The sequence below is a fragment of the Suricata suricatta genome, chromosome 1, assembly GCF_006229205.1.
Source record: "Suricata suricatta isolate VVHF042 chromosome 1, meerkat_22Aug2017_6uvM2_HiC, whole genome shotgun sequence".
In the NCBI taxonomy this organism is placed as follows: domain Eukaryota; kingdom Metazoa; phylum Chordata; class Mammalia; order Carnivora; family Herpestidae; genus Suricata; species Suricata suricatta.
Window position 1 is genome coordinate 126805196 of NC_043700.1, and position 22851 is coordinate 126828046.

General features: G+C 36.3%; 1 protein-coding gene across 8 annotated transcripts in view; it reads left to right on the forward strand.

Annotated features, from left to right (window-relative positions):
• MAPK10 (mitogen-activated protein kinase 10) overlaps window positions 1-22851 on the forward strand; it is a 298691-nt gene that overhangs the window by 64829 nt on the left and 211011 nt on the right. Inside the window, exon 3 of one of the 8 annotated variants that reach the window (XM_029943612.1) lies at window positions 17584-17643. The exons of the other annotated variants lie outside the window; for them this stretch is intronic. The gene's annotated coding sequence lies outside the window, so the exon portion shown is untranslated. The remainder of the gene's footprint in view (window positions 1-17583; window positions 17644-22851) is intronic. 8 annotated transcript variants of the gene reach the window in all.

Here is a 22851-nt window from a genome sequence, read left to right on the forward strand (position 1 = left end):
CAAGTGGGGAATTATCAGATTTATTTGACTACAAAATCTACTTGCCATTATTTAATGTCTTTTGGGACATTGTTGTTCTCTAGTCCAGAGTCTAGGAAATGTTCTTTATTTCATACACATTATACAGATAAATAGGAAAACAGATGTGACAGCGTCTTTCTTCGATGACCTGCACTGCAAACTACCAATCGTCAGAGAAAGTGCTTTTAGCTTTACAAAACATCATGAATATACCTTTTTTTTCCCATTGTACAAAACTCTGTATCTAGGCATTAAACCTTATGATCACTCAATCTTGTCAATGTCATCACTGAACGTTTTTTGACATTTTTATAGAATGTTGTAAAAATGAGTTAAAATTGACATAGCTGCAGCCTTTTGGGAGATTTATTTTACCATATTGTAATTCCTTCCACGTGTTTGTAGTTCATTGTGTGTTGTGCCATTGGAATACTATTCTTTTGTGTGTCGCCATTCCATTTCTCCAGTGCTCCTTACCCTGGTAGCAAAGTAATACTGAGTTAACATTAAAAAAAATTATTCATTACTGTTTTATCCCCCTCCCCAACTCACCCCACTGCCAGCACTTCTCATCAATTATATTAATTAGTTTTTGTTTTACTTAGTGTTTCTGTGTCTGATATGCCTAAGATCCTACATGGCTTTCCACATCTGGGCTTGGGTTTATTCAGAGAAGTTAAGTAGCTTCTATAGGCATTATTTCCACTATATCCCATTAACACTAAGCAGAGTTGGAGAAATATAATTAGAAATAAAATCTCCTGGATCCCAGTGAATCCTTTCCATATGGAAGAGAATGAAAGAGTTTTTTTATTGTATAAAGATTAATCAGATTGAGATGCACATCACATGCAATTAAAAAAAATTTTTTTAATGTCTTTATTTTATTTTGAGACACAGAGCAGAAAGTGAGCAGGGGAGGGGCAGAGAGAGAGGGAGACACAGAATATGAGCAGGCTCCAGGCTCTGAGCTCTCAGCACAGAGCCCGACACGGGGCTTGAACCCACAGACTGTGATATCATGACCTGAGCCAAAGTTGGATGCTTAACCGACTGAGCCATCCAGGTGCCCCCATATGCAATTTTTTGAGGAGATTGCAATGAGACAAAAAAGTCTCACCTTTTATTACAGCGAGGTAGGCAGAATCAATTCATTGCATTCATGCTAATTGTTTACTGAAAGAAAAGAAATAAAATTTTCTTGTTTATCTTAGTTCTTAATTAATGTATAGTTGACATCTAACAATATACTGGTTTCAGGTGTACAACGTAATGATTTGTATTTGTATATATTGTGAAATAAACGATCGCCACAGTAAGTCTGATTACGGTCTGGTACCATACAGGGTTAGAATTTTTCTTTCTTAAGATGAGAACTTTCAAGACCTGTTCTCTTAGTGACTTTCAAATATACAATACAGTATTATTGACTACAGTCGCCATGCTGTGCATTACATCCCCATAACATTGTATAACTGGAAGTTTGCACCTCAACTCCTTGCATCTTTATGACAAGCAGGGCATAGCTTCACGAAGCCAAGCACCTAGGTTTAAATTCCCAGAAAGGGGGAAGAGGAATGCCATCACCCTTCTAGAAGTCACACTTCAAAGAAATAGCTCTGAGGCCTCCAAGAAATGCATTCCTGGAATGCAGAACTGGCATGAGGCTTATTAATCTTTTAAAAAGATTTATATACATCTCAAAAAGACAGAGAAAGCATTTAGAATTTCAAGTGTTCTAAGGTAAATGATAAAGGGAGAGGGGGAAGTACTCTTTTCTTTTGGCATCAGGGCAAAGTTAAGTGGGTTTTTTTTAGTTGTATGTCAACCTCACAATTTTCCATTTTTATTACTATTTTATAGTTGCACTATAGTTTTTTTAATATCCTCATTTCTGTTTCTCCTTTTTCTGAGCAGTTTGCAGTTGTATAAATATCCAGCAAGTCCATAGTAAAATATAAAACCAAGCAGTTACCAGAACTATAATAGGATGAATTTTAAAAACTAAAACAAGGTTCACCTTGAGGGGATGTCTTTAGATATATCACACTAATGGAATGATTCTTTTCATTAGAATTCTTGATTTTTGAATTTTTTATGCCTTTATTTTGAGAGAGAGAGACAGAGAGTGAGTGGGGGAGGGGCAGAAAGAGAGGGAGACACAGAATCTGAAGCAGGCTCCATGCTCTGAGCTATCAGCACAGAGCCTGATGTGGGGCTTGAACCCACAGACTGTGAGATCATGACCTGAGCTGAAGTTGGATGCCCAACTGACCGAGCCACCCAGGCACCTCAGAATCCTTGATTTTTGATTAGCAACGCATAGTATCCTCATTGTAGATTACATTCACCAACTGTAGTAGAGATTTTTGCTTGTGCTTTCAATGAACTCTTTAGTATTATTTTGTAGTTTCTTATTAAATCTTATCCAATCCAAGCCTATAATCTAATAATCTAAATTTTTAATTAAGAACTTTTCTTACAGGCCCAACAAATTTCTCCTGAGTTCTTGTCCATCCGATAAGTAGCATTGCGTTTGCATGGTAATCTTGGCCCTTCAATAATTATTCCATCTTCCCAGATAATTTTTCCTACATGCAAATCTCAAAGATACCCTTGGCTGTTCTCTAGTATCAAAGTCTTATTATGAGGCAGCCATTGAAGGATACAGATTGAACTTTTAGTGTTTAAGGTACAATGAGTGGTCGTGAGAACAAACTCAAATTGAGCCATTTTCTTCATCAGTAGTTGAATTGTCCATTAAATCTCCATGAATAAAGGTCCTCCACCTTTGTTTACTCTTTATACTGGGCCTAGAGGGAACATCCATGATGAGCAATGTTCATGACTTGGCTGAACGACTATGAGCCCTTCCTCAAGGAGCCTACATTCCAATAGGGATTTCCTTTCCCTTTAACTTTATCTCAAACACCAATTAGAGACACTTCATTTCTTTTCAGTCAAAGTGTCATCTGGTAATGTCTTTAGAAGCAAGACTTCAGGATACCTCTGCTCACAGACTTTAGAAACCAGGTCATTGGACAACAGCATCAGGGCACACACACATGTTTGTGGTTGGCTGCAGGTAAGAGAACCCAACATTCATAAGCTTGAGCAGCAAGGCGATTTGTTGGAAGGGCATACGATGGCTCATGGAGAAGCAGGAGCACTGGAGTTAGTGGAGTACAGGGAGGACATCTAGCAAAAAAGAGGTAGATGGCTGAAAGCATAGCCTGATTTTCATCTCTGGGGAGAGTTTGGCCAGTGTGCTGGAGCTGGGAACTTTTGCTTGATTGGTTCTGCTGATGCTACTTCTTCAACACATTATACATTCAGGTGTTCAAATTTCAGTCACAAGTAGCTGATCAACTAGAGCCACCCGCCAGTAACGTCAGCTTCATCACAGCAGGAGAGTAAAGGAAGAGAAAACGTGTTCCCACTTTGCCTTCTAGAGTGGGAGCTGTCACTCTGCCTCCAAACTAGTTGGGTACTTCTGTCAAATGGTGCTTACTTTATGTATACGTTGTTCTAAGTGCTTTGCATATATTAATTCATTTATTCTTATAGCAGCTTGATGTGGGAGGTATTATTTTATCCATTTATACAATTAAGAAACTGGGCACAAGAAGTTAATCTATTTAAGTTTTAAGTTTAATTTTTATTTTTTGATTTAATTGCCCCAATTGCACAGTAAATAGAAGAGAGAGAATCTGAATCCGAAGCTAGGTACTCAGGTTGCAGAACGTGTGCCCTTCTTAGTATTGCTTACCAAAGTCTTACCAAAGACAAGTGTTCAGAGGTTTAATATAAAGAAAAGGAAAGAAAGACAGAAAAAGAGAAAATGACAAATCAAATCAACAAAACAACAAGTAAACAATCAAATGTTTGATTTGTTTGGTGATAAGATATGTAATCTCTGTCTTTCCCTATATTTTATATACTATAAATTCATGTGCTTTTAAAATGTGTAATTTGGATGTAATGTTAGATTTGTATGAGATTTGCAAAGACAGTACAGTTTCCGTAGATAGTCTTTACTCAGCTTCCCTAAGCTTAACACTTTACATAACCAAAGAAGAATGAGCTAAACAAAGATATTAACAGTGATCCATCACTATTAACAAACTGCAGACTTTAACCAATTTCCCCAGCTTTTCTACTAATGTCCTTTTTCTGTTCCAGGGTCCAGTCCAGGATCCTACGTTGCATTTACTTACCCTATATGTTTCTCTCTCCAGTCTGTGCCAGTTCCATTGTCTTTGTCTCTTGTGACTTTGATACTTTGAATGAATAGTGGTCAAGTATTTTGTAAAACGTTCTTCAATCTGAGCTTGTATGTTTTTTTCTTATGATTAAGGTTATGAATTTGGAGGAGGAAGGCCCTTTTTAGTGCATTCTGTCAAGGAGTTATATAATAGCAATATGCCATTTACTAGGAGTTTTAACATTGATTACTTGGTTAAGGTGGCTCCATATTATTTTTAATTATAATTTTCTTATAAAAATATCCCTAACATTTCTAATATTTAGTAGACTTTATTTTTTATTGCAAAACCTCTAACTCATATGGATTCCTAGACCACACATGACTCACTCTTACTCTTCAGGGACCAAATTCTTGTGATTTAGAACATAATCTGTTCTTAAACCACACATAACTAAATAGTCCATCTGATATGTAATAAGCTAAGTGAAAAATAATATGCCCATATTTTGGAGGAAACTTTATAGCCAAAGGCAATTCTAATTCTCATACAAAATGTAGTACCACACTTGGGAGTTAGTGAATTATGGTCAATTCTATTTAATGAGTACCCAGGCCATTTCTTTTGCTGGTCTTGAAAGCCACATTTGTTAGTAAGACCTTCAGGCCAATTTGCCTATTAGCTTAGGTTTTTGATACTACGTACAGTTCATTTAAAACAATTCTCCATACATAAAATTGTACATCTGTCTTTTAATATGTGTAAAACCTGCTAAAATCGTGATGTAGACAAATTATTGTTAAAGAGAACAATTTTGTAGTTGTCCCTGTGAAAGCCCATGATCTTTTGTAATTTGTGTGTTTTACTTATAACTAAAGTGCATATTTAAAAGCAATAATTTTATATGTTCATATTTCTTGTATATACAATGAATATATATCTAATATAATTTATTATATTAAAATTTTTTTCCTTATACTAGAGAGCCAATCTGTAAACTGTGTTAATTTTTTGCAGCTTTAGGAATAGTATTACATGTTGTTTGTGTGTGTGTATTTTTCCTCTTCAAAATAAATAAATCTGTTCTAGGCTTCCAACAGACAGTGAAAATTTTTAATGTTTGGTAGGCCATTTGTTAAAATTAAATTTCAATAGGTGATTATGAAGGTGTGGCTAAGGAAAGAAACATAATAAAATTATAGACTCTTGGGAAGTCAGTGTTAAGTGTGCTACCTCTCTAGCAATGCTTTACATTTATCAACTTGAAACTTGGTAATACTGGTATTTAGTACCCCATTCTTGTGCACTTGGCTTTTGCAAAAAGAAGTTAGCATTTTAAAAAAGTTACCTTCTGCTTAGCCATCTAGTCACATAATCATTAGTTTTTATCTCAATGCTTAGGCACTTTAAAGAGCATCTTTGTAATCTCAGTATTAAATTTAAGTTTGCTATATGATTGCCTTCTAACAATTTTATTAGTTTCTCACTGCTAAGAGCTAGCATAGAATCCTAGACCCCTGGCTTTTGATCTTAACATTAATATATGCAAAATCATAAAGAGTATAAAAGAAAACCTCAATTTACTTTCCAGCGTGCACCACAAACGATATGTCTGCCAACAGGTTTTTTTGTTTGTTTGTTTTCAAGTGAGTGTGGGGAAATGGGAGAAACCATTCAGCAGCAGGGAGTGAGATACATTTCCATAGGTCCTTTGAGGTTTCCAGACGGATGAAAGAGCCCTTACTCGGAGAGAGCAGAGCGTGGTTCTCTGGAGCTGGCACGTCCCAGCTTGCAGGAACCAGTTGTTAAATCCTCAGGAGTTCGGTCACCCAGTTGTTAAACATAGCCATTATTAAAATCAAATCGTATAAACTCACAATTAAATATGATTAAAAAAGGTAATAACTCAAGACTCATCATTTCTAAATTTTTGAATTATGCTCTAACGTTACTATTTTATTTATGTTCTTGAGGTTACTTGTATCTGTATCTTTTAAATCCTCCTACGATATGCCACTGCACACCTATTCCCAATTGTGTGTACAGAGACTTCATGCCATAGCTTGATAAGCTTATGGTTCACATTATGAGTATGCATTTTCTTAAAGAAAATAAAACTAAATATGGTGAGAGACCATGTGATTTAAAATCACTGTTCACCTATTACTACTGACTTCCTGTCAGTCACACATGCTACCCGCCTGCTCACCTCAGGGTATTTGAGTTTGCTGCGGTACTCCCTTTCCTTGGGATCCTTCCCCTCCACTGTACACCTGGGTATATTTTTTTCCCCCATCAGAATTTTTAGGTCATTCTTTTGGAAAAAACCACATCTGATTGTCTGATCTAAATTAGCCCTCCCTGTCCTGCCTATTCCCTGACCTGACACATTTGCCATTTCTTCACACGGTCTTCATTTTCCTTAAAGCACTTACTACTCATTGAAAGCATATGGTTTATTTGTTAAAGGCAAATGTTCACTGCCTTTCTCTCTTACTGTAATATAAACTTCCCAAGGAGAGGAATCTTCTATTATCCTTGTATTTCTGATTTTTCAATGCCTAAAAGAGGGCTAGGCACACAGTAGATGGCCAGTAGGTTTTTTGTTTATAAAATGATTTAACATCTGAACAGACCATATCGGTGAATGTCATCTAATTTAAAATAGGGGTTGAATGATAGTTAAAGTAATATTTGAATATGGGGCAAAATGAAGTTAGACTATTATCACTTGACCAAAAGAGGCTCTGAGATACTGAGATAAGCAATTGCAAAGAAAATGTTTCTTTCTCTGGGGGAGGGGAGAAGTGTCATTTATACACATAAAAATACATTGAACTTCTGCTAAATTTCTTGAGGGATAGAATTTTATGTCAAAATTCTAGTTAGAGATGGGATTTGTATATTACATTAATTATTCTGTACTCATCTGTGGAAATAATCCTTCTCAAGCAACGTAATTTACATGAATGAGAGAAGGTTTTATTTTAAGGAACACCAGCATATTCAGATTTTTTTGTGGCAGTCCACCAGAACTTCTTGACAGAAGCTAGCTGTCAAGAACTACTTTCTTTCCCAGAAGACTTTTGTAAGGTGGAAGCCGAGGCTGCAGTTCTATTCCAAGCCAAACTGTGTATAACATGAGCAAATAAAATGCAAGAGAACACTTATGGTGACTTTGATGAGGGTAGCTATTTCTAATATTGAAGAACCTAGTCAAGTGTATTGCCGCTTTTTAAAAAGTGTGATCTGGGGATGCATAGATTATTTATAATCCATAACGTACTGAAATGTATGGCTCATAAACTGAGGAGTAAAAGGTAACAAGGATATTGCTTAAAAGGAATAATGTGGGGGTTGGCAAATCTTTGGGGAAAGAATTTATTAGTTATTTCATTCATGTATTCCAATATTAGTTATTTCATTCATGTATTCCAACAGGTAGTTTTTAAAGACGAATTATATATCAGGCATTGTTTTCGGTGCTAGAAATTCATAAAAGAAACACTTTCTATCCTTTCACAGTCTAATAGGAGAGTAAAAACAAGTCAACAGGTTTAGAACAAACCTTATCACATGCAACACCATGTGATAAGTGATAAGATGAGAACATTCAAGGCTTTGTAAGAGCTCAAGAAAAAGACAACTAGCCCAGATTTATGATGTTTGAGAAATCACGGAATCATGATTCACTTGTGGGTTAAAAAGTCTCTGACTGATACGCAAAGAATGAATTGAAAACAATGATGTACTAACAGATGTTTATAAACTAGCTCTTCAGAGGAACAAAACCCCCAGGTTTGTGGTGTTTACTCATTTCTGTGTTGTAAATATTTCCACTCTGCTGATTTTAAAGGTATCAGGATGTCACCGAATGTGAAGACAAGAAAGGATGGACAGTGTTTGTTCTAAATCTCTTCTGAGTTGGTATGAGCAGGTTGGCTAGTGAGGTGATTGGAGCATATCTCTGGTTGGAGAGGACAGAATGGAGACTTAGAGACTAGTTGGAGGCTACTCGATTAAACCAGGGAAGAGATGATGTGATCCAAACCATGTTGGTGAAACTTGAGCAATTTGGAGAGATATTTAATAGATAAAAAAGCATTTAGAGTAGTGGCTAAGAGTTAAGGCTATGGACTGAGTCAGACTTCAAATCCAAATTTTGGTGCCACTTTAACTAGCACTCTGATGCTGGGCTATCTTTAAGCCTCTCTGCATTTCAGTGTCTCATTTATAAACTGGCAATAATGATAGTACCAATTAAGGTTGTTAAGAGGAATAAAGTAGTCAATACATATAAAATGTTTCCAACAATGAAGTTTATCTTTGAGCTATACAAGTTATCTTTAACAATACAGAGATGTTGGTGGTTAAGGATTAGCAAACAAGGAAGGAGAAAGAGGAGTTAAGATTGACTTGTGGTTTTCTAGTCTGTTGACACAGATGGATAGAGATCTAATTTTCATAATCATTCCAGTGGACAAGTAAGGATGAAACCAGAATTGGGTGTGTAAATAGGAGGTGAGAAGTACAGACAGAGAGCATATTAGGGGTTCCCAAAACTGGATGCATTTAAGATCTTTGGGGAGCTTAGAAACTACAGATTCTGTGCCATGCTAGGCTTACTGACTAAAACTCCACAAGGATAAAACCAAGGTATCTGAATTTTTAGAACGTTCCCAAGGTGATTCTGATGAAGTCAGTTAACAGAAAAGCATGTCTGTACTTTTTAGAGGAATGTTTCAAGAATTTAAGTTTACAAAGGGGGTTACTGGAGGAAATAGATGGAAGACATTGAAGGATGGAAGCAGAAGGATCTAAATATGGGTAAATTTTGATGGGAAGGGGCCACCAGACACGGTATAGTTGAAGTTACAAGAGAAGGAGAATAAATGGCAGAGGAAGCCTCCTGGAAAATGAGATAAAGTAAGGTTCAAGATGATAGGAGGATGAATATATCCTCTAATAACTAAAGGGAATAAGAAGGAATGGGTATAGATCCAGATACATTTTTTGTGGCTTATGGTTAAGGTTAAGTTGTGATTTGCAGAAATAATTTGAAAATTTTCTATTTACTGGCTTGATGACAACTGCTAAATTGTCCTATGGTACTAATTTTCTTTTTATTCTTATTAGTAATAGAACCTCCCTTGCAATGGCCTTCCTTGCAGCTAATACAGTTATGTGACTATGTTTGGGCTAATAGGATATGAATGGGGTGATGTGTATCTTTTAGGAAAGACACAGTAATTGGTTTACCCTGGGATTACCCTTTCTCCTTCTACCTCCTGGGAAGTGACTAAAGTGGCATTCAGTATTGGATGCAGAGATGAAAACCACATGTTTTCATCATGTGGGGGCATGAGCCAACCTGTCCATTTGGGATCCTGGCTATGCTCCTGAGCAGTGCCTAGATTATTTGCCTATCTGCCTTTGTATGTATGCCAGAAGGAAATGGGACTTTATCTTATTTAAGTATTGGGTTTTAGAGTCTCTGTTATAGCAATTTAGGACTGTACCCTAACTAGTACAGACAGATTCTGTATTCTCTGTGAATGAGGAGATAAATTTATTTTCTAAGAATTAAGAGTTGGCTGGAAAGGGCATAAGGTTTGAAAGGAGTAAAATTAGTTTGAAATAGTTAGTGGTTGGCGATAAGATTATAGAGGTAGGTACTAGGAAAATATAGACACATTGCTTGGTAATCTTGAGGAATAGAAGACCTCTGATTATGGAAAAAGGAAATATGATATAAATGTGAATTAACAAAATAAACAACAAAATAGAGAGAGCCCTAACAAACAGCTTTAATGTAGGCTATACAGTATCTATCAGAAATCCTCACATTTCTCAGACTTATACTTAAAAACCATTCGGTGATAGTAAAGATTGAACATATATTTTCACTGTTAAATACTTATTGAAAAGCTATACATATATAGTTTGTATACATATATACATATTTGAAGTCAAATATACTAGCTGCATTTAATCACCAGATCAGATATGAATAAAGGGCTAGGATCATTGAAATTAGGTGAAATGGAAAATGCTTTACCCTTATTATGGGAAGCTTCCTGAAGAAGATGGCTTTTTAATTAATACTCAAAATTCATATATCTTTATACCTTGAAAAACTAAATCCCATATTATTGATTATACATTTCTACTATCGTACATCTTTTCAAGAGATAGTAAAATTATATTTGGCTTTGGGATCTTTTAGACCTGGACAGATGCAGCACTGTAGTAGTCTTTCATACAGTGGGAAACTTTTAGTAGTATTTAATCTTTATTGAGTCTTCCACATTTGATAAATGTTTCCAGTTTGGACCATGTAGAATAAAGTGTTTGGAATCACTCACTGGAAGTAGACTATATAATTTCCTTGTCATAGATTTCACTTTCATTTTACCTGAAAGATTATTTGTATTATTTTAAGTTGTGACCTTTATATTCTAGCAATGGAACACCTAGTGGCCCTTTGTTTTTCACAAAATGAGCTAGAATCTTATCCTCTAAGTAGTTATGGGAGAAAAGGTTTTTATATTTCTGCTTATTCATCAGACAGTGAAATTAGAAGTGATTCTTTAAGAATCCACCATGATCAGAATTGTGAAAAAAACTGGTGCATGTTCACCCAGTGACCACACAAAATTATAATCATAGGTTTAATTTTCTTTGTTCTAATCTAGATCCCTTGTTTTGGTAAAGTGGGGACAGTTTATAATGCTAGCAGTTTTGAAGATGGATAAAGTATATTGGTACATGTAAAGCCTTAGAGAAGCTAGAAGTTCACTGGGAAAATGTTTTAATTTGGGAGACAAAGCCCTAATCCAAATTCCTTATTATCCTCAATTTAATTGAGAAAAATTGGTTAACCTCAGCCTTTCCGTCAAGTTTGATTGACAGATAAGTACTAGCTAGAGATGTACTGCAATGCTGGATACCTTAAATTATCTGGAGACTGCCTCAGAGGGGTGGTACGTATGTAACAGGGGCAGAAACTATGTGAGGAGACATGCTTTTCTCTGTTCTTTTGCCTGCTATGCAGATGAGCAGAATCTTTAGAGGCTGAACAGTAGACACACACATGAGTACTTGTATGAAGATACTGTCTTGAGAGAAAAAGAGAATAGCAAAGGATAAAAAGGAAGATGGAAAAAAGAGAAGGTGTCACCAAGAGACAGAAGGAAAGTTAGGGAAGAGAGTTGAAAGTGAGTGGGGAAAATGGAAAAATCACTTGGGACAAGGGGAAAAATAAGATTTTAAAGAAATGGGTTATAAATGAAATTCTATGTAATATTTTTCAAGAGGTACACCTAGGAGTTAGAATTACTTTTAATTACATTTGACTGCTGCATTTTGTTTCTTTGAATACAAAATTTTGCACCAAATATTTTAGTTCTATATAAAAATCAGAAAAATTATAAATTAGCTGTATATATTGAAATACTTTGGATTCCTGCTGTATGAATATCAAATATGATGAAGACAAACACTTTTATACAATATTAATATCTGATTGCCAGGGGAGTCAGACTTGGTGACTTTGGGTAATAAGTCAGATTCTCCGGACATCATAAACATAGCTACAAAATTGTATTGGTTTCTCCTAAAATATTTTATTGACCTCACTGTGAACCAGTTAATATCTATGCTATAAAAGTACAAATGAAGCACATTTACTATCTTCCCTTGGTTGGTTTTATTGACAGGACTTTAGAAAAAGATGAAATGCAGATTGTTATTTAGAGAATTTTTTTGGATTTTGCTGATAGGTGCAGCTTATATCTTGGCTTTATTAACTGCTCAGAACAATTGCCTTTATTTTGTTAGGCCCTCGGCCGGATAAAATTCTGCATCACACAGCTTTTATTTTCCTTTTATTACAGTGGAGCTGTGGTGTCCCTAAAGCAAGAATGGTGGCACATACCTCATATTAAACAGAAATTGTAGTTTTACAGCAGTTAAATAGAATAATGAGATTCCATAATTAGATATGTTCAAGTGTTAGTTTTCACTTGGTTATTTTATCTTGTAGAATTTTAAAAAGCCCTGCAAAATAACATTGTGATATGTTTATTAAAAAGAGGGTTGCCAGAGACCCACTGTCCAGGAGGGCAGCTGCACAATTTGCAGACGGCTGTTAAGGTGAGAACTGAGTGCGCTTCCTAAGAGAAGCAGGTGGTACAGTTTGCTCCCTAGGCATGTTTGGACCCAGGACGTGTGAGACCTTCTAAGCTTGAGCCGTCTAGCAAATCATCCTCAGAAAAGGTGGAATTGAGTCAGAAGCAAAGGGCAGACGTAGTTTTGCCCTCCTTAGACCTATGAACATTTTAGCCCACTTCTGTTCAGACTATTCATGTATTCATGTCTTGTATAGATATGAGCTGCATTAAAAACAATATCAATAATAATAAAAGGGAAGTGGCAAAATGTAAAAAAAATCATTTTAAATTTTGTGTTCTTACATTTCTCATCCAAAATCTTTACCTTAAAACCTAATAATTAATATAAATGTGTGGAAAAAATAAACTTCAAGCTCTAGTTCACAAAGAAATTCTAGTTTACAAAGAAATTAATTTAGGAGAGAATGGAGACTTAAAAGTATAAGCTAAACCCATAAAACTTCTGGAAAAAAATGAAAAAATATATCTTACACTTTAGGGTATGCAACCTTTCTTAGGAAAGCATTAATTATAAAATAAAAAATATGGTAAAAATAAGGGGATAAATTCTGCTTATCCAAAAACAGAGCTAAGAAGATGGATAGGTAAGCCCTATGCTGGAATTAAGTGTTTGCAATATAGAATCTAATAAAGAACTTGTTCCAGAAACATACAACATACAATATAGTGATTCAGTTTCTCTATATGTTATCCAATGCTGTGCTCACCACAAATGTCATCTGTCGCCTCACAATACTATTACAATACCATTGAGTATATTCCTTGTGCTGTACCTTTTATTCTCATAAATTATTCATTCCATAACTGGAAGCTTGTATCTCTCACTCCCCTTTACCCATTTTGCCCATCCCCCTACCTACTTCCCTCTGGCAACCATCAGTTTGTTCTCTATGTTTATAGGTCTGGTTCTGCTTTTTGTTTGTTTGTTCACTTATTTTGTTTTTTAGATTCCATTCCATATGAGTAAAATCATATGGCACTTGTCTTTCTCAGCCTGACTTAATTCACTCAGCATAATATCCTGTACTCTCCATATTGTCTCAAATGGCAAGATCTCATCCTTTTTTATGGCTGCATAACATTTGTGTGTGTGTGTGTACCACATCTTCCTTATCCATTTATCTATCGATGGATGCTTGAGTTGTTTCCATACTTCCATATCATGGCCATTGTAAATAATACTGCAATAAACATATGGGTGTGGATCTCTTTTCAAATTGATGTTTTTGTTTTCTTTGGGTAATATCTAGTAGTCAAATTATTGGATCATATGGTATTTTTTAAAATTGTGAACAGGGGTTAGGGGTAGGAGGGTAGAGAGAGACAGAGACAGAGACAGAGACAGAGACAGAAAGTGAGAATCTTAAGCAGGCTCCACTCCCCATGCAGAGCTGGACACAAGAATACATCTCATGTGCCTGAGATCATGACCTGGGATGAAATCAAGAGTCAGATGCTTAAGTGACTGAACCACCCAGGACCCTCAACTATATGGTATTTCTACTTTTTTTTATTTTTTGAGGAAACTCCATACTGTTTTCCACAGTGGCTGCACCAATTTATATTCTCACTAACTATATTCAAGTGTCCCTTTTTCTCCACCTTCTTGCCAACACTTATTTCTTTTTCTTTTTCTTTTCTTTTATTTTTTTAATGTTTTATTTATTTTTGAGAGAGAGAGAGCGCACATGAGAGTGAGCAGGGGATGGTCAGAGAGAGAGGGAGATATAGAATCTGAAGCAGGCTCTGGGCTCTGAACTAGCTGTCAGTACAGAGCCTGACGCAGCGCTCAAACCCATGAACTGTGAGATCATGACCTGAGCCGAAGTCGGACACTCAACCGACTGAGCCACCCAGGCACCCCAGTACTTGTTATTTCTTGTCTTTTTTATTCTAACCATTCTGACAAGCATAAGGTGATATCTTATTGTGGTCTTCACTTGCATTTCTGTGATGATTATTGATGTTGAGCATCTTTTATTGTGTCTGTTGGCCATCTGTATGTCCTCCTTGGAGAAATGTCTGTTCAGATCTACTGCCCATTTATTAATAGGAATATTTGTTTTTTGATGTTGAGTTGTGTGAGTTCTTTATATATTTTGAATATTAGCCTCTTATTGGTTATAACATTTGGGAATATCTTCACCCATTATGTAGGTTGCCTTTTTGTTTCATTGATGATTTCTTTGCTGTGCAAAAGCTTTTCATTTTAATGGAGCCCCAATAGCTTATTTTAAATTTTGTTTTCCTTGCCTTAGGAGACCTATATAGAAAATTTTTTGCTATGGCCAGTGTGAGAAAATTACAGCATGTGTTCTCTTCTAGGATTTTTATGATTTAAGCTCTCACATTTAAGTCTTTAATCCACTTTGAGTTTATTTTTGTATATAGTGTTAGAAAGTGGTCCAGTTTCATTCTTTTGCATGTAGTATCCAGTTTTCCCAGCACCATTTATTCAAGAGACTGTCTTTTCCCCATTGTATATTCTTGCCTTCTTTGTCATAGATTGACCACATATGTATAGGTTTGTTTCTGGGTTCTACTCTGTTCTATTGATCTATGTGTCTACTTGTGTACCAGTGCCATACTGTTTTGAGTACTATAGTTTTGTGATATATCTTGAAATCTGGAATTGTGACACTTCTGTCTTTGTTCTTCATTCTCAATATTGCTTTGGATATTTTGGGTCTTTTGTGGTTCTATACAAGTTTTAATATTATTTGGTATGGTTCTGTGAAAAACACTTTTGGTATTTTGATGGGGATTTGGTCAAATTTGTAGATTGCTTTGGTTTTCAGAATATATTTTTGAAAATTCCTGTTAATCAATAATAAAATGACAAACAAGCCAGTTGAAAAATTGGGCAAAAGATTTGAACAGACACTTCACAAAAGAAGACATTGGAAAGGCCAACAAGCACTTGAAAGGTATCAACATCAGGGAAATCCAAATTAAAACCACAATAAAATACCATGTTATACCCACTAGAATGTCCACAATTAGAAAGCTGACTATACTAAATGATGAAATGTGGAGCAGCTAGACCTTTCACCTATTGTCAAAGAGGAGAAAATGGTACAACTGCTTGAGAAAGCAGTTTGGCAGTTCTTAAAAAGTTAACATATACCTACCTATAACTCAGTAATTCCACTTCTAGATCTTTATTTACTCAAGAGAAGTGAAAAGTCTATTTCCACAAAGACTTGTACTTGAATGTTCCTAGCAACTTTATTCACAATTGCTTCCACCTGAAAGCAACCCCAAAATTTTAACAGCAGGTGAACAAATAAACTAATTGTGATAATTTATTCAGAGACATACTGCCCATTAATAGAAAAGAATCAATTATTGATGCATGGCACAATATACATGAATCTTAAAAACATCATTTTGAGAAAAATCAACCAGGCACACAAGATTATACATTGCATGACTCCATTTTGAATTTTTTTTAACATTTGTTTATTTTGGAGAGAGAGAGAGAGAGAGAAAGAGAGAGAGAGAGAGAGAGACAGAGCATGAGCAGGAGAGGGGCAGAGAGGGACTGAGATACAGAATTTGAAGCAGGCTCCTGGCTCTGAGCTGTCAGCACAGAGCCTGATGCAGGGCTTGAACCTGTGAGATCATGACCTGAGCCTAAGTGAGATGCTCACTTGACTGAGCCACCCAGGTGCCCCACATGACTCCATTTTGTAAAGTGCAAGGACAGGCAAAACTAATCTACAGTGATAGAATTCAACACTGGTTGCTTGTTGGGGGGAGGATAGTCTGGAAGTGACAGAGGGAACTTTCTGGGATAAGACATGTTCTATGCTTTTATTCGGGTGGTGGTTGCCAGGTGTATTTATGTATCAGAAATCACCAAATTATATACTTAAGGTTTATGCATTTCACTGTCCATTGATTTTATCTCAATTAAAATGTTTACTTCTTAATTATTATAGTATATCGTAAATGGTACAGGAAGTGGTCCAAAGGAGTTAAACATAACTAACAGCTTTATCTTAAAGGCAAAAACTAAACAAAAGACATCTGATATATCTTCTACTGTTTTAAAATATAAGCTTTGAGACTTCTTAGGACCTGGCTTATCCCCCTTAATTTCATGTGTTTTCCACCTATCTCAATTCTAGAAAATTTATATTAGTTTTCATATTTTTCTGCACACAAAATTCTAGTTATACTACACTATGACAATAATCTGCTTTCCTAAATTTTTGATAGCAATTATAAAATTTACAATGGTAATCTCCACATTTCACTATTAGTATTTACTCTGACTTTCCTTCACTCTTTTCTCTTTCAGACATAGAGTAAATAAAAAGTATCTCCTAAGAATATACTAAAGTGTTGAGTGTCTGAAGTCGAATTAATCTCTTATTTTCATGTGTCAGAATGCTGAGCAAATTTTGAAAAGTAAGATTTCATATCTCTAGTTGGAATTAGACAGGTTAAAATTTTGCATTCAATTTCCATGCCTAAATGGATGTCATAATAAATTGATTGATGTAATACTTGTAAGATATTTTGCATGTTTTTGAAAAAAAATTAAGGTGTCTTAAGTTAATATCTGGCTTTTTCTTATTTGAAATTGCAGACTTTCTTATAGTTGATGTCATATCTTCAAAATACTTATAGCCATTGAATTATAAAAACAGTTTTAGGATAACATCTTACTTTAAAAATAAATTACTTTAAAATTTAAAAAAATTTAAACATTTATTTAGTTTTGAGAGACTGAGAGAGACAGAGCATGAACTAGGGAGGGACAGGGAGAGAGGGAGACACAGAATCCGAAGCAGGCTTCAGGTTCTGAGCCGACAGCACAGAGCCCGATGTGGGGCTTGAACCCACGAACCTTGAGATCATGACCTAAGCTGAAGTCAGACTCAACTGACTGAGCCCCCCAGGTGCCCCTAAATTTTTTTAATTTAGGCCAGCACATCACAGAATTGTGTTTTAATCAGAATTTTCTTATTAAACATTTTCACTACTATTATACAGGAACCTTGAATATTATATGACCATAAGAATTAGTGACAAACATTGAACTTAGTGTCATGGCAACTTGTCTTAAGATGAGGTTTAATTACTTTTGTATTATCTGTATTTTGTTATGTGGGAATTTATTGTTAATCCAACCATGTCTGGGTTTGTCTGAACAGGTAGGAGCAAAGGATACAGTATTTGAAGGGGAAGTGCTCTCCAAATGGGAGTAGACAAAGGTAGGAAAAAAAGAATATGAATTAATAAATGAAGTGGGCTACGTAGAGGTGAGAAATCAGATTCAGAAATGTGGGGCCTTGGATTACTAAGATAAGATGTACAGACTCAATATGCTCACAGGCACTCAAACACTTTCTGAATTGAATTATTAAGACCTAGGAATTTATAGGAAGAACTAAAGGAGTGTAGTGAAGTAGTCATGGTGATAAAAAGGGAAGATTTTAGCAGATGCAATTTAAATTAACTGTAAGAAGAGATTTGAAGCAGTGAGGCTAGGAAAATGAAATTTGAATTTGTTAAAATGACAAGAACCCAATACATTAAGGTGTTCAGGCATATGTTATAATGGCAGGGCAATGTACTCACTATATAACTCAATAGCTTACTCTAATAGACTGGTGGGTTGTAATAATTTATGTAGTTTATGTTTAGGAGGCTTAGGGAGGAGCACAGAGAATATCACATTACATAGCAATAGTTTGTTTACTTTTTAATCTCATAGTATAGGAATTACTTTCACCTTCGTATAGCCTTCATAATTTGAACAGAGAGAGGTACATTCTAGGCATTTAATAAGTGTAGGTAGACATTATGAAGTCAGTAATCAAATCATTACTGTATATATAATACTGTGTAGTATGCACTATTCTAGACACTGGGAACATAATGGAGAACAACATACAAGTATTCATGTCCCTCCAAGGTATTACATTCAACTCAGGGTGAGAGAGTGGGGGAGACAATTATATGTAGTTCATTCATTCATTTATTTTTTCACATACTGGCAAGTTCTAGAAAGCATTTAATATATGGTAAATGGGAAGGATGGATCAGTAACTAACTAGAACTGCCAGTGAAGGTCTCTGAGAGGATATGATGCTTTAATTAAGACCTGGATGGTGAGATAAAGGCAGCCATATGAAGACCTGGGGAAAGAGTATTTTTAGAAAGAAGGAATTTCAAAAACAAACAAGCAAAGGTGATGAGCTTTGCATGTTCAAGATAGAGAAAGAAAGATACTCAGACTGGAGTATAGTAAATAGTAGAGGTTGGAAAGATGTGAGTCCTGTGAGGCAGCCAGAGGCCATTACTGCAGAGCCTGTGGGCTGCGGTAAGGATTTTAGATTTATTCCAGTTGTAATGGGAGCCAGGGAGCTAGGGTAGTGATGAGCTCTGATTTATGCTTTAGAATTATCACTTTGTCTGCTGTGTGATGTCAAGACTGTGGGCAAAGAGCAACTAGGGAGCTATGGCAATAGTTCAGTTGAAAGATTCTGAATGTTTGGAATAGAGGTGTGGCCACAAAGATGGTGAGAAAGTGGCCTGATTTGGGATCTTATTTGTAGTGGAGTGGGCATGACTTCTGAAGAATTGAATGTGAAGTATGTGAAGGAGGACCAAGGGGGACACACAGGTTTTTACTTGGGCAGTTGGGGAGATTGTGGAGATAATTCTAGAGATGGCAAAAGTTTGGTGAAGAGAGTAAATGTGTGTGTGTGTGTGTGTGTGTGTGTGTGTGTGTGTGTGAATGGTATTTTTTGAGCATGTAGTTTCAATAAACAAATTTTGATAAATATTTCTTGAGCATATCTTATGTTCCAGCCACTGTTCTATATGCTGGGAAAACAAGAAAAAAAGTAGAAACTCATTTTCAAGGAGCTCACATTGTAATTGAGATAGACAAACAACAAATAAGTAAATATATACTCCAGTTTGTGAGATGCTGCTAATATCTGTGGATAAATATAAAAACAAAGGGAGAGGGAATGCTGAAAATGGAGGTGGGCTTGCTATTTTTAAAGTATGGTCATGGAGGGCCATTCTGATAAGCTGAGGTTTTGACCAGAGGTTTGAAGAAAGTGAGGGTCCTAGACATGCGGATGTCGAGGAAAAGGAATTTCAGGCAAAGAGAGCCCAAATATTCCTTGCTTGTTCCTTTGCCTTCCATGAAGCAGGTATGTGTTGGTCTTTTTAGAGAACCAGCAAGGAGACCAATGTGGGATGAATTTGGGATGGGAAGAATGGTAGCAGATGTTGCCAGGAGAGGCAGGCCACCAAATGATACAGGGTGTTGTGGAACACTTCCTCTGAGTGAGAAGCCAGTGGTGGGTTTTGAATAGAGTAATTCAGGGCCTCTTGGACGGCTTAGTCGGTTAAGCATCTTACTTGATTTTGGCTCATGTCATTATATCATGGTTCATGAGTTCAAGCCCTGCAAGCAGCTCTGTGCTGACAGCGTGGAGCCTACTTCGGATTCTCTCTCCCTTCTTCTGTCTCTGCCTCTCCCCTGCTTATGCTCTCTCTCTCTCTCTATCAAAATAAAGAAAGAAAAAAAAAGAGAGAAACTAAGTAGAGGAATTCATATTAAAAAATTTTGTTTAGTTGTTGTGTTGTATGTAGTCCCCAGAGAGGCAAGAACTGAGACAGAGAGACTAGTTAGGCTATTTTGATCATTTAGCTTTGAAATATTGGTGTTTTAGATCAAGATGGTATTACGAGGATGATAATAGGTGATTGAATTCTGGATATAATGGAAGCAGTAGGAAGATAGGATTTACTGACAGGTTGGATTTGGGGTATTAAAGTAAGAGAGGAGGATCAATGATGGCTGCAAGAGTTTGGAAGGATAGAATTGATATTTATGGAAATGGGGAAGACGTCAGGATGGATAGTTTTTTAAGGAGAAAAACAAGTATTCCATTCTGGGCATTTTAATTATGAGAGGTCTATTAGACAGATAAGTGGTGCTGTGGTGTGTGTACACACACACACTCAGGGTTTCAGTGGAAAAATCCTAACTTTAGATACAAATTTGGTAGTGGTCAGAATTAGATGATATTCAAGGAGACAAAAGGAGATTTAGGGCAGGCAAGGAGTAGAGAAAAGGTCTAAGAACTGAGCACTTCAACATTTGGAGGTCAGTAGATCATGAGACTAAGAGGGAGAGACCAACTTGGCAGAGAATTCAGAGACTAAAAAATTCTTTCAAAAAGGAGAGAATGGTTAACTGTGTCAAATGATACCAAGAGGTCAAGCCTGTTTGGGATTTGAAATTTTATCATTGGATTTCACAACATGAAAGTCATTAAAGTTTGACATGATCTGTTTCAGTGGGTGCTATAGGAAAAAAGCCTAACTAGAATGGAGTCAAGAGAAAAGGAGAAAAGGGATTTGAAGACAACAAATGTAGACTTTAAAGGAGTTTGCTGTGAAAGGATACAGAGAAATGGGTTGAAAGGTCAAGTGGGACACGGTTCAACAGACGCTTTCGTTCTCTTCTTTTAGGATGAGTGATCCTAAAAACTAGAAAAGACAGAAAATGAGAGTTATTAAAGCAAGTGCTAGAGCACAAAAGGAAGAATTGATTGGCAAAGATCTGAGCAGCAGCACTACTTGCATTACTGTGGATCAAAAGACAGAGAGAGTAAGAACTGGTGATGAAGAAATGACAAGGAAAATATCTTGAATTATGATGAAAGGTTATCAGGTGTTAGTGGAGCACCAGCACAGCACGAAGAAGGAATGAAACAGTCATTTGGGATTATGGGAATTTCTTTCTTTCTTTTTTTAAGCTTATTTATTTATTTTGAGAGAGAAAGGCAGAGAGGGAGAGAGAGAATTCCAAGCAGGCTCCATGCTGTCAGCGCAGAGCCTGACTTGGGGCTCACTATCATGAAGCATGAGCTCATGACCTGGGCAGAAATCAACAGTTAGACACTTTAACCCACTGATTCTTTCAGGTGCCCCATGGGAATTAAATTTCTGAAGGAAGAACCATAGCAATGCTGAGAGATGCGGACTCAAATTTGAAGTGAGTTAGGATTTCATTATTTTAGTATTTTCTCCAGTAGTGTGCATTTACTCAGGTTCTGGCAAGAATAATTGGGTAGTTGCTTTTAACAAGGGCCAGAGTTTCTCCTTGCAATTATGATGAAGGAAGAGCTTACCCCATTTTAGTAAATAGCAACTCCATTATTCCATAACGTTGGAGCCATGGTTGATTCTTCTTTCTCTACTGCCCCCCACCCCCCGCTTTTATTTTGGATTCCAAATCTAATCTGTCAGAGAGCAATTACAGGGCTGGACTATGGTTGAGATGCTGAATAAGGAGGGAAACACAATTATTTGGAGTTGGGGATTGGAAGTGAAAAGTGGTAGGAAGGGATGGATTGGAGATCTCTAGTGAGGATGGGAAAGTACCGGTATGGATTACTAGATGAGTTATTTGGATTGAAAGCAGGTGCAGTTGAAATTGAGATTTAAAAGTGCTGCAATTGTCCATGGTGAAAACTTGAGAGTACAACCATGTGAAACTGGAGAAAAAGTTATCAGAGCTAAGGTGGTCAAGAAACTGAGGGGTTAGCTTATGTGCTGGGAAATGTTGAAGGAAAAATGAGAGGGTATTAGAAAAAACAAAGACAAGTTAGGTGTTAAGGTCATTAACAAATAAGAGTCACTAGGTGGTGGATTCACTGCATCAAAAAGGAATGAATAGCAAACTAATGAAACAAGCTTCAGATGATTTAGTATTTGAAAAATAAACTCTTTGGAGAAGGCATTGGAGAAGAACAAAGTAACTTCACTTGAAATCTTTGAGAAATATGGAGTATGAAACAAACTATCGCTACCGCTTGAAAGCAATGTAAGGGCAAGTCAGATGTCAGTTCTAACATGAAGATAAACACTAATTTGAGGACACAGGTGGGGGAGTTTGCTGATGAAAGACTTTAAATCCCAGAGAGCAAGATAGAAGAGTACGAGAGGGAGCAGATTAGAGCATGTCCATAGCAGTATGGGGGAGGGGGGTGGTTATCCTCCCTGAATGAATGGATAATTTGACAGACTAGAACTTGGGATAATGATGGAGGGGAAAGGTAAGGTCAAGGCATGATGAGATTAGTCCTGCAAGCCTCAAAGCAAGAAGTATTTGAGGACATTCAAGTGGATGACTCTTCCTTAAGGGAAGGAGGTAACTCACAAGAGTATTCAGAGAATTAAGATGTTGGGATGGCTTGACATATTGGGGAAAAAGGAAAAAAGATACAATGGGAATAATTACATTTATGTGGCTTTTGATTCAGAGGCTTTCTTAGAATTTTTCTTTTGTCTACTTATCTAAAAATTGAAGGAGGGCAATTTGATTTTGGCAGAAGCAAATTAAAGCATTTGTGGGAAAATCTATGCTAAAATTATAACTTCTGTGAGCT